Source organism: Drosophila gunungcola, unplaced genomic scaffold (assembly GCF_025200985.1).
Source record: "Drosophila gunungcola strain Sukarami unplaced genomic scaffold, Dgunungcola_SK_2 000102F, whole genome shotgun sequence".
Taxonomy (NCBI): Eukaryota; Metazoa; Arthropoda; class Insecta; order Diptera; family Drosophilidae; genus Drosophila; species Drosophila gunungcola.
In genome coordinates, this window is record NW_026453264.1 from 1 (window position 1) to 14,821 (window position 14,821).

Consider the following 14,821-nt stretch of genomic DNA (forward strand, 5'->3'; position numbering starts at 1 on the left):
TGTTTCATTTTTTCAATAAATCCTGATCTCCTATTTTTAAATCAAAATCTAAAGTAGTTTTGTCATAGCTAATTTTTGCTTATGTGATTCTAACATTAATCTAGCTCTCTTAAATGCTTGTTCTAATCTGAATTTTGATTCCTTAGCATAGTCTTCTACATTATAAAGGGGTTTTATATTATCTATACTATTAAAATGTTTGGGCAAATTTGAAGTTTTACCAAAAACTAACTCAAATGGACAATAGTCATGAGCCATAGAGGGGGTCTTATTAAAACAATAAACGAAGTATCGTAGCCACACATCCCAATCTGTTTTGTCAACTGAGATGTATGATCTGATAAACTCATTAAATGTTCTGTGGCTTCGCTCCACACTTCCCAAAGTCTGATGATGATGTGCAATTGAAGTTATGTTTTTAATATTTAGATTTTTACATAGATCTTCAATAATTGAATTTTTATATTCCGTTCACATGTCCGTAACGAACGTCTTCATTGAACCGTACTTTAGAATAAATCTTCAAATATAGCTTTCGCTACTGTATTTACACTCTTATTTGGTGTTGGTATAGCTACTAGATATTTAGTAAAGTCGCAGATGAGTGTTAATGGTATTAATGGTATTATTAGATTTTGGTAGTGGACCAATTGTATCCACAATAACCCTATTAAAAGCTTTTTTGTTGAGTTTTGGTTATAGTTAATGGGGTCTTGGTATGTTTAGTCGTTTTAAACTTTTGGCATTTAGGAAATTTCTTTATGTAATAGTGTCTCTGGACCTTGGCCAAGGTTTTTGTTTTGTATTGGAAAAGTTTTTTCCTTGTATTGGATCATCATGGAATGTAGACAATATAGCTTCTCTATCTTTATTATTCGTTATTAGGGTCACCGGGTGGAGTTACTCTCAATCATTACGTTACTCTCAATGATTTTAATATTTTATTGCCCATATTTTTAAAATTATCAATTAAAACATGTTCAAAGATATTTTCTCACGGTGCCATTTTGAGTTCGCTGCTTTTCAAGCCTTTGAAAGAATTGACCTAAGTAAATGCTTCCATTAGTATACAAATCGCTAACATCATATCTTGCTGTAATTTTTTTTTCCGTTTTTAAATAAACACATATTATTATTCACATGCAAGGTCACTACTTTACGTACTTCATCAATATTAATGACTTCATATACGTTGGGCTTTGAAGCTTTATCTATAGATTGCTTTTGCAATTCTGTTTGTTCTGTTCCTGCGCAGGATTTTGTCTACTTTGGTTTCTGTTAGTGACTTTTAAAAGCATATTGTTTGATTGTATGTTTTTTAAGTCAGTGAAAGTGATTCTTGATAGCGCCTCGGCTACATAGTTGTCTTTACCCTTTAGATATTGTACCGTAAAATTATATTCTCATTCGTGTTAATTTGGAACTGGGGTTAACCATTGTAAGGATGCTCTCTGGCCGGGGTACAGATCTCAGTCAGATCCAGAAATTTACAAGAAATTTGTAAATCACCGAAACACCGGACTAAAGAGTTTCATTCAACGAGTGAATGAGTCGTTTAGGGGGACACGCCGAAGGTTCTCATGGACGCCGGGAGAGATAGTGATGTCGGAGTTGATCGCGTTGTATCTCACTCCAGAGTTAAAAATCCAACGGGCTGGACCTTGGGGCGAGGCCAAGCCAGGCGAACGATTTCACGAGGTAGGAACGTCGGATGATCTCACTGGTCACTTCCACGATTGGGGTGCGTACGTCGTTTTCCGCGTGTCGGATGCCAAAAATCCACCGAGCTGGACCTTCGGATGAGGCCAAGCTGGGACACTATTTCGCGAGAGTGGGACCGGTGGGTGACGTCACTGATGGCTTCGGGCGTGGCCAAGCCGGGTAGAATTTGTCGAACGTGGAGGGATTGAAGGGAAAAGGATGGCGGTATGATTGGCCAGTCGAGTATGATGTCCGCGCGCAAACCACATGCACTACGAGGAGGAAAACTAGGGTACTAGACCAGACCGGCCGGGTGTCCGCGTACCGGTCGCATGCGCTACGAGGAGGGAAACTAAGATACTAGACCAGACGGGACGGGTGTCCACGTACAGGTCACAAATACTTCGAGGAGGGAAGCTAGGATACTAGACCAGACGGGCCGGGTGTCTGCGTACCGGTCGCATGCGCTACGAAGCTAAGATACTGGGCCAGACGGGACGGGTGTCCACGTACAGGTCACAAATTCTACGGGGAGGGAAGCTAGGATACTAGACCAGACGGGCCGGGTGTGCGCGTATAGGTCACAAATATTACGGAGAGCGACTCTAGGGTACTAGACCAGACGGGACGGGCGTCCGCGTACAGGTCGCATGCACTACGAGGAGGGAAGCTACTGATAGACTACGAATAAAAAATCACAACCGAGGGATTTCACTTTCACTTCTTTTCTTTATTTCTTTTCTAGAATATTTTATTTATCTAATACCCTCCTACGAGTCCGCTACACCGTCTTTACTTAACGGAGAGGAATATTATGTACACTAATCTCAAAACACTGATCAGCCCACTTATTCACTTGCCACGTGCCGTCGCGCGGTCGAGGCGTTACTTTGGATTACACGGTCGATCGGTGTGTGACCACCTTCCTCACGGTTCTTTTTCTAGCGTTCGGGATTTCTGGTATATTCCTTAATTTCTAGTATTTTCTATTAACTTACTAAATATCGGCTAGCGTTGCCACTCGGATTTGCAACTTAATTACGGATTAATATTCGGTTTTCAACTTAATATTTACTATCCATAATACGTTGCTTACACGTATAACCTTACTACCAATAATTGTATCGTACACCGTCTAGGTGTGTACGTGACTTCCGAGAGGTGAGTGATGATAATAATATCGTCTAGGTAGGCGAAGGCGACCGGTTCCGTCTCCACACCAATTACGCTATCCAGAGCGCGATGAAACGTGGCACTGGCAGAATGAAGCCCAAAGAGCATGACCTTCAGTGGGTACAATCCTCTCCCAGGAACGGTGAATGCCGTATATTGGCGACTATCCCTAACCATGGGTATTTGCCAATAGCCGTGTTTCAAGTCCAACGTTGAGATGTATCGGGCGTGGCGTTATTTCTCCAGAGTGTGATTGATTCTCGGGACTGGGTAGGCGTCGTGCCCTGAGTGTGCGTTTAACTGACGGTAGTCTACACACATTCGCCAATCGCCAGTCTTCTTCTTGACCAATACGATGGGAGCGCTGTGCGGGCTTCTGAAAGGTTCGATGGCCCCGTCACGGAGCAGTCCGTCTACTTGGGCATCGATGACATGTTGCATCGCTGGGTTCCGGGGATAATACCTTTGTTTTTCGGGCTTCTCGTCACGCATGTCGATAGTGTGCTCGGCGACGTGAGACACTCCATGCAGCCTCTCGAATAAGGTCAGTTCCCGATCGATGAAGCCTTGGGCCGGACTCAATGGTGTGCTCTGTCGCTGCTCGTCGTGATCTACCGTCTCCATCCCAATGGGCGCGCCGGCGTCGATGTTCGGGGTCGTAGCTCGCGTAGGAATAGGACTGAGTGCCTCTGCTTCTTCTGGTCTGGCAGTTCCCAAATGGGCCCCAACCTCAACAGGGTGTACCGTTTCCTCCTGGCTGCCTCGCGTCTTTATAAGTACTGGCTGTAAGAGAGGGTCTCCTTCCGCTTGGGATTCATATTGCAAGTCGAGGGTAGCTCGCCCACATCGCTCCTGAGTTCCCGCTACTTTGAGGAAGTCCATCCCAAGTATTATACGATCTAACATGGTGGGCATTACCAACATAGGTAAGAGTACCGTAGTGCGGCCAGGCGAGTAAAACTTTCGCTAGCGAAACTCCTCGATGTCCCTGTATAAATGGTGGGTTTCTGCTCCGTCCGTCTCCGCCGCACCCGGGTTCCGGCGGAGACGTTCCCCGTTTCCCGACGCATTTCGACGCATTGTCCGCTGTATGTCCACTCGAGAGGTTCATTGACCGATAATCTGGTGAGTCACGTGTCCTGTTTGCGTTGTGTTCACCGGATTCCGGAATGGGTTCGGCGATCGGCGAAGTTGAGGTTCTTCTTGGTTCCTGTCCATGGTTACTCTTGGCTCGCGTCGAGTCGACTCGAGTTGTTTGACACTCTTATATTCTGTGGCCATATGGGTCAACTGTGTCAAAGTCACGAATTCACTGCGTTTAATGTACAGTCGGTATTCTGGAGCCATGTTTTCGTATGCTCGGTACAATTCTTCCTCTTCTCGAGAGCCGGCTTGCAGCATCTTGGTTTTGAGCTCGATCAAGTAAGTTGTGAAAGGCTCTTCTCTCCGTTGCACGTGGGTCCGTATCTCATCTTCCAACCGCTAGAAATATCGAGGGGGTAGGAAGAAGTCGAGGAACTCCCTCCGGAAAGTTCCCCATGAAGCCGACTGTAGGTGGCTCGTGCAAAACCACCGTGCCGCTGGGCCCTCCAAGATCTCGGACATAGCGCGGGGTACGTCTTCTGGATTTATCCTGTACGTCGTCATCTTTTCCTCGAGCGCGGCGATGAGAGTCAACGGATCCGAACCGTAAATTTCATTTATGCATCTTCTCGGGGAGCAGATTTTGAGTGGGAGCCGTGCTGCTCCGTGTGTCTCGCCCTTGTAGATTGGCCGGTAAGCTCAGGTGTAAGAGTTCTGGTTCCTAAGATTTTTCATCTTATACTTGCTAGTGCCGGACAGTCTGCGATGATGTGTTTAGAGGTTTCGTCCTCTATGTCGCAGAATCTGCAAGTTCTGCTGGTTATTCCCATCTTACTTAGGTGACTTTTCAAGTCTACAGTGCCCGGTTAGTAATCCGGTAACGATCCTAAGTGAATTTTTCCCTAGTTGAATAAGTTCCTTGAACCTCTTCTTGTTGTAGTAGTTTATTTGAGTTTTGGCTTGCCTTAGGCCTGGGGTATTCCTCCAGTGTTCTTGCCTCATGGCCCCTTCCTCTTTCCTAAGGTATTCCTTTATAGTGTGCCTCCCTATGCCACAGTAGGGCTCTGGTCCTATCAGGGGCTGTTCGGCTCCTAGTTTTGCCATTTTATCGGCAAGTTCATTTCCGGATATATCCTTATGTCCCGGAATTCATCTAAGGGCCAGCCTGTTTCGGCTTCCCAATATATTTAGCTTACTCTTCACCTCTAGGACTAGCTTCGAGGTGATTTGGTTACTATGTAAAGCAGTAATTGCTGCTCGGCTTTCCGAAGGGATCGATATGTCCTTTTCCTTGTATCCACGCTGTATGTTGAGCTCTGCACAACGTCCAATGGCATATACCTCGGCCTGGAATGTGCTGGTATATTGGCCAAGGGATTCGTGGTATTTTATGCGAGGCCCTACCATTCCAAGGCTCGTGCCTTGTTTAGTCAGGGATCCATCTGTGTACCATGCTATGGTGTGTTTAGCCATAATGTGCACTTCAGACAATGTGGTCCAATCTTTCTTATTGCCTAGGTGTGCTGTGAAGTTCTGCTCGAAGATTAATTCGGCTGTCATTTTATCCCTAGGGTGGAGTATTAGGGGCACCTCACCTAACAGATTAGTCGCATCCCTGTTATTTAGAATGCAACCACTACCTGTGCCCTCAGTGCTTACTCTCAGAAGTGTAGCTTTGCGTTGAATTTCAATTACACAGTGGAGTGGTGATAGCTCCATCAGAATTTCTAAGGCAGTTGCCCCTGTCATGCATACGCAGGCAAGTCTTTGTAGCTTTCCTAGCTGGTTTTGCATGCTGGTGAGCCTAGATCGTTTACCCCATGCAAGTGCATGCAAGTAAGTGACGATTGGTCTCACGATCATTAAGTATTATCTGAGGCCTGGTTCCCCAGGATTTCCCAGCAATTTTCCAATGTCTTTTGGACATGGGAAGCGAAGTTCAGCTTACTATCCAAGGTGATTCCTAGATATTTAACCTCTCGACTAGTTTCTATAGGAGTTCCAAGCAGTGAGATTTGTCTCATTTCGTGTAGTTTGTACTTCCTTGTGAAGGGAACGATGACTGTCTTAGCAGGATTTAAGTTGAGTCCAACCTCCCTGTACAAGTCTAGCGTTGTCTTTAGTCCGAGTTGGACGATGTCGCAGAGTCTCGCTTCAAATTTGCCCCTGGCGATTATCACGATGTCATCGGCATATCCCTGACATTGGATTCCTTTTCCAGCAAGTTTGCTGAGAAGGTCATCTACTAGCAGACTCCATAGCAAAGGGGACAGTACTCCTCCTTGCGGGCAGCCTTTGCTGGTTGCAATTGTCACTCTATCCGAACCCAGTGTACATGTTGCTTGCCTGGATTCAAGTAGGTTGCCAATCCATTTGCTCGTAGTAGTGTCTATGTTCCTTCTGGACAGGGCAGCTCGAACTGCATCATGTGATGTGTTGTCGAAGGCTCCCTCTATGTCTAGAAAGGCACAGATAGCTATTTCTTTGCTGTCAATTGCCCCTTCTAGGGTGCGACATAGTTGATAAAGTGCAGTGTCTGTTGAACGGCCTGCTCTATATGCATGCTGTGTGGTTTGCAGCGGACAGTCTCTGAGAGCTGTTCTTCTGATGTTGTAGTCTACCAGTTTTTCCAGCGTTTTAAGACAAAACGAAGTTAAGCTGATAGGTCTGAAGGAATTTGGGCTGGTGATGTCTTTCTTCCCGATCTTAAGGATGAAGACCACCCTAGCGCTGCACCATGCACTTGGGATGTACCCAAGGGCTAGGCTGCTCACCATTAGTCTTCTTGGGCGGGCTAGGAGTAGTTCCTGCCCCTGCTGTAAGAAAGCTGGGGAGATCATGTCTAACCCCGGTGATTTAAATGGTTGGAAGGTTCCAATAGCCCATTTGAGTTTCTCGGGCGTAACTATAGACTTGGCTGCTGCCCAGTCACTAGCTACTGTCCTAGGGGTTCTATGTTGATCACGCATTATGTTTTCCGTAGTGGGAGTACTACCCGGGAAATGCGTGTCAAATAGCAATTCTAATTTCTCCCGATCCGTGGAGGTGAAGGTGTTATTCCCTTTCCTCAAGGCTAAATTACTATCCGTTGCACTATTAGCCATTGCATTGTGCAGTCTCGCGCCCTCGTTGACGTTACTTATTGCCTCACAGAAGTTTCTATAGTTTTTCCGTAGAGCGTCAGGCTTGCCTGTATAGTTCCTAGTTCCTATCAGTTTTTGATTTGTTGAAGAGCTTCCGAGTGGTTACTCGTAATCGTTCAAGACTAGCATTCCACCATAGTGCGTCTGTTTCTCGCTTCTGCCTGCCTAGCGGACAACTGTCCTCAAAGGCATTCGCTATTTCGTGACCTAGGTTGTCTACCGCTCTATCTAATTCCAAGGGATGACTAGGGTATCCTGACGGTTCGTTGGAATAATTGAGCCCTAGAGTTGACCTGAATTTGTCCCAGTGTGCTGTGAAGTTCTGCTCGAAGATTAGTTCGGCTGTCATTTCATCCCTAGGGTGGAGTATTAGGGGCACCTCACCTAACAAATTAGTCGCATCCCTGTTATTTAGAATGCAACCACTACCTGTGCCCTCAGTGCTTATTCTCAGGAGTGTAGCTTTGCGTTGGATATCAATCACATAGTGGAGTGGTGTTAGCTCCATCAAAACTTCTAAGGCAGCTGTAGGACAGGTTCTCATTGCCCCTGTCATGCATACGCAGGCCAGTCTTTGTAGTTTTCCTAGCTGGTTTTGCATGCTGATGAGCATAGCTCGTTTGCCCCATGCAAGTGCTCCGTACGTGAGGATTGGTCTCACGATCATTAAGTATAGCCATCGTATTATCTGAGGCCTGGTTCCCCAGGATTTCCCAGCAATTTTCCGACAGGTATAGAGTGCTCTGTAACACTTTTCCAATGTCTTTTGGACATGGGAAGCGAAAGTCAGTTTACTATCTAAAGTGATTCCTAGATATTTAACCTCTCGGCTAGTTTCTATAGGAGTTCCTAGCAGTGAGATTTGTCTCATTCTCTGTAGTTTGTACTTCCTTGTGAAAGGAACGATGACTGTTTTAGCAGGATTTAAGTTGAGTTCAACCTCCCTGCACCAGTCTAGCGTTGTCCTTAGTCCGAGTTGGACGATGTCGCAGAGTGTCGCTTCAAATTTGCCTCTGGCGATTATCACGATGTCATCGGCGTATCCCTGACATTGAATTCCTTTTCCAGCAAGTTTGCTGAGAAGGTCATCTACTAGCAGACTCCATAGCAGAGGGGACAGTACTCCTCCTTGCGGGCAGCCTTTGCTGGTAGCAATTGTCACTCTTTCCGAACCCAGTGTACATGTTGCTTGCCTGGATTCAAGTAGGTTGCCAATCCATTTGCTCGTAGTAGTGTCTATGTTCCTTCTGGACAGGGCAGCTCGAACTGCATCATGTGATGTGTTGTCGAAGGCTCCCTCTATGTCTAGAAAGGCACAGATAGCTATTTCTTTGCTGTCAATTGCCCCTTCTAGGGTGCGACATAGTTGATAAAGTGCAGTGTCTGTTGAACGGCCTGCTCTATATGCATGCTGTGTGTTTTGCAGCGGACAGTCTCTGAGAGCTGTACTTCTGATGTTGTAGTCTACCAGTTTTTCCAGCGTTTTAAGACAAAACGAAGTTAAGCTGATAGGTCTGAAGGACTTTGGGCTGGTGATGTCTTTCTTCCCGATCTTGGGGATGAAGACCACCCTAGCGCTGCACCTTGCACTTGGGATATACCCAAGGGCTAGGCTGCTCACCATTAGTCTTCTTAGGCGGGTTAGGAGTAGTTCCTGCCCCTGCTGTAAGAAAGCTGAAGAGATCATGTCTAATCCCGGTGATTTAAATGGTTGGAAGGTTCCAATAGCCCATTTGAGTTTCTCGGGCGTAACTATAGATTTGGCTGTTGCCCAGTCACTGGCTACTGTCCTAGGGGTTCTATGTTGATCACGCCTTGCGTTTCCCATAGTGGGAGTATTCCCCGGGAAATGCGTGTCAAATAGCAATTCTAATTTCTCCCGATCCGTGGAGGTGAAGGTGTTATTCCCTTTCCTCACTTTTAGCCATTGCTTTTTGCAGTCTCGCGCCCTCGTTGACGTTACTTATTGCCTCACAGAAGTTCCTATAGTTTTTTCCGTTTGGCCTTCCTGATCTCTTTGTTGTAGAGCGTCAGGCTTTGCCTGTATAGTTCCCAGTTTCTATCAGTTTTTGGTTTGTTGAAAAGCTTCCGAGTGGTTACTCGTAGTCGTTCGAGACTAGCATTCCACCATGGTGCGTCTGTTTCCCGCCTCTGTCTACCTAGAGGACAACTGTCTTCAAAGGCATTTACTATTTTGTGGCCCAGGTTGTCTACCGCTCTGTCTAATTCCAAGGGATATCTAGGGTAACCTGACGGTTCGTTGGAAAGATTGAGCTCTAGAGTTGAACTGAATTTGTCCCAGTTTGTTTTTCTGGGGTTTCTTTTAGGGTTACATCTTATTGTATTGAAGGCTACCTCAAACCAAATTGTCCTGTGGTCGGACGTGATTCTTCTGGCGACACATGCCAGTTCCTAATGTGGGGTTTAAATGAATTGGTTGCTAAAGTTATGTCTAGCACCTCTTCCCGTACCCTAGTAACAATTTTCGGCCTGGCGCCGACATTACAGATCTCTAGGTTATTGTTTAAAATAAATTCTAGTAATTGCTCACCTCTGTTGTTGACATCCGTGCTGCCCCAGATCACATGTTGCGCGTTGGCATCTCATCCTATGATGAGGGGGATCTTGTTTGTCCGGCAGTGGTCCACGAGCCCGGGTATTCCTGGCGGTGGACAGGCCTCCTCCCCGGCAAAGTAGGCGGAGGCCACTGCTGGCTTTAGTGCAGCTCCTGTGCCGTTGATGACTACGGCGACGCAGTCTCTGTTCATGAACTCTGAAAAGATACTATAATTGATATCTTTCCTTTTAACGATGCATAATCTGGGAGGTAATCCTCCTGGATCGCATATTACCTTAGTGTGAACATCCTCGCCATGACAGCAGATGCTGCTTTGGCCCGATGGATGTTTACCTGGGCTAGCCGAGTGCTGCTTGTTGCAGCCATCACTCCGAGGTTTGGTGCTCCGTGATGTCTGGTGAAGAGAGAAAGCAAGTCTCTCCACCACCGTCTATCACGGTAACCTCGGCTTCTTCGCAGCTGTCGTCCAGGAGGAGCTCCTGGGCCAGCTCTTGGGATGACATAGGGTGTCCATCCCCTTGGTCGTCCCCAATGTCCATACTGGTGATGGATTGTCCATCCTGCTCCCCACTCTGCAACTTCGGCTCCACGTTCAGTGGTTCGAGGGTATCCTCGACAGCCTTACAGATGTCGTTATTGGGCGTCTCTTCCGGAGCTTTCTTAGTCTTTTTCAGACCGCTCACGGTGACGTGGCCAAACCGGAAGTTGAGCTTGTGGTCACGCTCCACTATCTCATCCCTTCCGGTCTGGTCCATCCCTACGACCAAGGGTGCACCAGCTCCGTCGTTCTTCCTGGTGATGACCTTCCAGGCGTTCGTCTCGACACGGTTTTGGAAACCAATGAAGGCTAGTATCTCCTCATTGGTTCGGTCTGAGCTCCTCGGGCAGAAAAACGTGGCGTTGTAAGCTGCCGGGATGTCTGCTACCGTGCGGGTTTCTAGGGGTACTCCCTTCCACATCCGCAGCTGAGGTAAGGCAACCTTAAGCCACTCAGCTGAGCCTTCATCCAGGCAGTCGATAATCAGGTAACCCACCCTGAAGGGGATTCCCCTGAAAACGACCGGACCGCTCCACGCTGACGTGAGCATTTCGTCCATGACCTATTCCTGGAGCCCGGATAGTTCCTCCACGGTCAGGCTGGAAGCCGGGAAACCCTCCGGGAGTATGGCCACTCTGAAAAGCGTAGCTTTCTTGGCAGCCTCCGCGTATGTCGGACGGGGTCCGATGACCGGTGGTGCCGAGCTAGAGGGTCGTCCTCCAGCGGTTGTCGGCTTCTGGTTTTGGCGGGGCTGGGAAGGTATCTTCCTGGCCTGCACCTTTGCCTTTTCTGCCGCTGCTGCTGCTGATGTGCTAGGCCCCTCTTGCCCAGGGACCCGTGAGGACCTCTCTAGCCCCTGTGCCGTGCCTAGACCTCTTGGGGGTATCCGTTGGTGGTGTGCGGCTGGTGTTCAGCCGTTTGCCAGACGGTGCTGCCCCCAATGCCGGCTGCTCCCTCGGCTCCTTTGCCTTCTTCAAAGCCTCCGCCGGTGTCATGCCCTGCTTGATTTACGTAAGGTACCACTTTACCTTAGACCCTGGCAGGCCACGCCTGTTGGGGTCGTCCAGTCCTCCGGGCTGTCCTGTCTTCAGCTGTCTGATAGAGGTTGGCCTATCAGACGCGAGAGGTGGCCGTGCTGGCAGGGTAGCTCCTGCTTCTCGCCTGGGCTGCTGGTGAGGTCCTAGGCGGGTGCACTGCCGCCTGGGGTCTGTCGCCGTCGAGGGAACTGTCTTCGAAGTGTCTTGCGACACCGGTTGCAGGGATATCCTATATAGTTGCGGAGAACTATATAGTCCCCCCGGGCAGTGATCCGCCGTACCCGGGTAAGGCGGATCAGACGGTCGCCACTTGCCTGAACCCTCCGTTTGCGACTTGGCTATTTGTTAACTCGGGCCCCCAGCCAGGCTGACTATCGGCACGGGTCGAATGACACCTTAGTCCGGCACCGAGGTGAGATGTGGGGGGGAAGTGGGTAACTGTGAGGGAGGGGGTGTGTAAGGCTACGGTGTTAAGACGGCCAAACAAGCGTCTTGTCGGTATATCCCCATCGGTATACCCGCTGTTTGTCCGGTGTTGCTTATTTGCTTGCGCTTATTCGCAACTAACCTTCCCAGAAGGTCGTTCGCTATCCGCAACCTGCGACCCGTCTGGTGGCCTCAGCTAAACCTCCCTTCGAACCATCCCACTAGTTCTTGAGGAGTTCTTGTAGCAAACACAAAATTTTAACAGAGCGCATTACTGTTAAGCTATTAGCTGTCAAAGTCAGCTGTTTGTGCAACTTGAAGCGAGCGGTATAAAGTGGTACATTTTTCTTCCAAATTTAACAATAAAAAAGAAGCAAAAAAACCAATTCAAGTGCAATTTTTTGGCATGCAGTCCAACAATAGTGGTTTTTAAAATGTGTTTGTAAACGTGAATTGTAGTTATCGATTGTGGTGTCCCTGTAATCTTGTGTAAATTATAACCCCATAAAAAAAGCTTGTAGTGATTTGTTATGTTTAAATAGATCTACAAAGTGATTCAAGCACTTTCAAACTCTAAAACTTGTTACATGTTGTAGATTATTCAATTACTTTTCTATTCTGTTAGTATAAAAGTGCACTTTTGCGCACTTATTCTGAAATTAAACTTTTTAGGTTCTAACCTCAAATTTGCAAGCTCCGAGTTTTTAACATATGGAAAGCAGAGGCGACAAGGAGTGCAAAGGAGATTGCCATTTTTAAATTTATGAAAGCGTCAATACGTTAAAAAAAGTCAAAGCCTTTGCTACAATATAACTCAGAAGTGGGAAAAGTGCAAACAAAACTTAAATCTATTCAACCAAAGGCATTCTTCTTGCCTTAGCTCGCATTCAAATGTTAGATTATTAATTAAAGCTGCAAGTGCAGCTGCTCGAAAGCGCGCTCAGCCCGACCTTGCCTATACTTTGAAAATTTGAATTATTTATTTAAACGAAATTATAGATTTCTTTATTACAGAGTTTTTTAAATTCTTTTCAATAAAATTACTGCGTTTACTCTAAAAATAACTTCTTTCAAAAGAAAAAAATGTTATATCCTAAAAAAAGGAAAGACCACGCACATTTTTTTCCAAACGTGTATTTTTTCAACATAATCTTCTAAATAATAAAAAAAAAAATTTTATTTGGTATTTAGCAATAAAAAAAACTTAAAAAAAGGGCGTAATTCCGCACATTTTTTTATCAAACCTTGCTTCTCGAATCATAGACTCAATTTAAAAAACAAAACCCGAGAAAATTTCTTCGTTTTTTAGTTAATAATTAATGTCACAAAAAGTAGTCGTTTGCCCCATAGTGCGTCGGCTTTAAAACCAAACTCCAGGGCGAGAGAGCTGAGTTCGTCTTTTCGGCGAGCGTATATCCAGCGGACTCCTATACCTGGATTCTTAATAAAATTGGCTTCTTCGTACTCACCGTCGGATTCCTTGGGGTTACTCATTGTTTGTTGTCGGCTTCGATTTAGTTTTTGGTGTTAACTTCCTTCTCAAGTCTTCTAGGTCCTTTCGGAGATCAGATGTGAGCGGTTGGGGTGACTCTTCCCTTCCTTTTTCTTCAGTGGGTCTTTAAGCCACCTGGATGATTCTCTAGCTTGTCTCGGTGTCCCTGTTCGGGCGCCACTTGTAAGGATGCTCTCTGGCCGGGGTACAGATCTCAGTCAGATCCAGGAGTCCTTTGGAAGAAATTATTAAATCACCGAAACACCGGACTAGAGAGTTTCATTCTACGAGTGAATGAGTCGTTTAGGGCGTCACGCCGAAGGTTCTCATGGACGCCGGGAGAGAGAGTGATGTCGGAGTTGATCGCGTTGTATCTCACTCCAGAGTTAAATATCCAACGGGCTGGACCTTGGGGCGAGGCCAAGCCAGGCGAACAATTTCACGAGGGTGGGAACGTCGGGTGATCTCACTGGTCACTTCCACGATTGGGGTGCGTACGTCATTTTCTGCGTGTCGGAGGCCAAAAATCCACCGAGCTGGACCTTCGGGCGAGGCCAAGCCGGACCCTATTTCGCGAGAGTGGGACCGGTGGGTGACGTCACTGATTGCTTCGGTATTCCAGGCGCGTAAGTCGTTTTCCACGTATCGGAGGCAAAAAATCCACCGGGCTGGACCTTCGGGCGATGCCAAGCCGGGTAGAATTTGTCGGGCGTGTATGGATTGAAGGGAAAAGGATGGCGGTATGATTGGCCAGTCGGGAATGATGTCCGCGCGCAAGCCACATGCACTACGAGGAGGAAATCTAGGGTCCGCGTACCGGTCGCATGCGCTACGAGGACGGAAACTAAGATACTAGACCAGACGGGACGGGTGTCCACGTACAGGTCACAAATACTACAAGGAGGGAAGCTAGGATACTAGACCAGACGGGCCGGGTGTCTGCGTATTTGTCGCATGCGCTACGAAGCTAAGATACTGGACAGACGGGACGGTACTCCACGTACAGGTCACAAATACTACGAGGAGGGAAGATAGGATACTAGACCAGACGGGCCAAGTGTCTGCGTACAGGTCACAAATTCTACGGGGAGGGAAGCTAGGATACTAGACCAGACGGTCCGGGTGTCCGCGTACAGGTCACAAATATTACGGAGAGGGAAGCTAGTGTACTAGGCCAGACGGGACGGGTGTCCGCGTACAGGTCGCATGCACTACGAGGAGGGAAGCTACTGATCGACTACGAATAAAAAATCACAACCGAGGGATTTAACTTTCACTTCTTTTCTTTATTTCTTTTATAGATTATTTTATTTATCTAATACCCTCCTACGAGTCCACTACACCGTCTCTACTTAACGGATAGAAATATTATGTACACTAACCTCAAAACACTGATCAGCCCACTTATTCACTTGCCACGTGCCGTCGCGCGGTCGAGGCGTTACTTCCGATTACACGGAAAATATCTGGGGGAGACACGCCCGTCCCGTCTTACCATTCCGACACCAGAGACCGCCAACTCAATCGACACCTTCCCCACGCTCCCTTTTTCTCGCGTTCGGGAGTTCTAGTATATTCCTTAATTTTTTAGTATTTTCTATTAACTTACTAAATATCGGCTAGCGTTGCCACTCGGGTTTGGAACTTAGC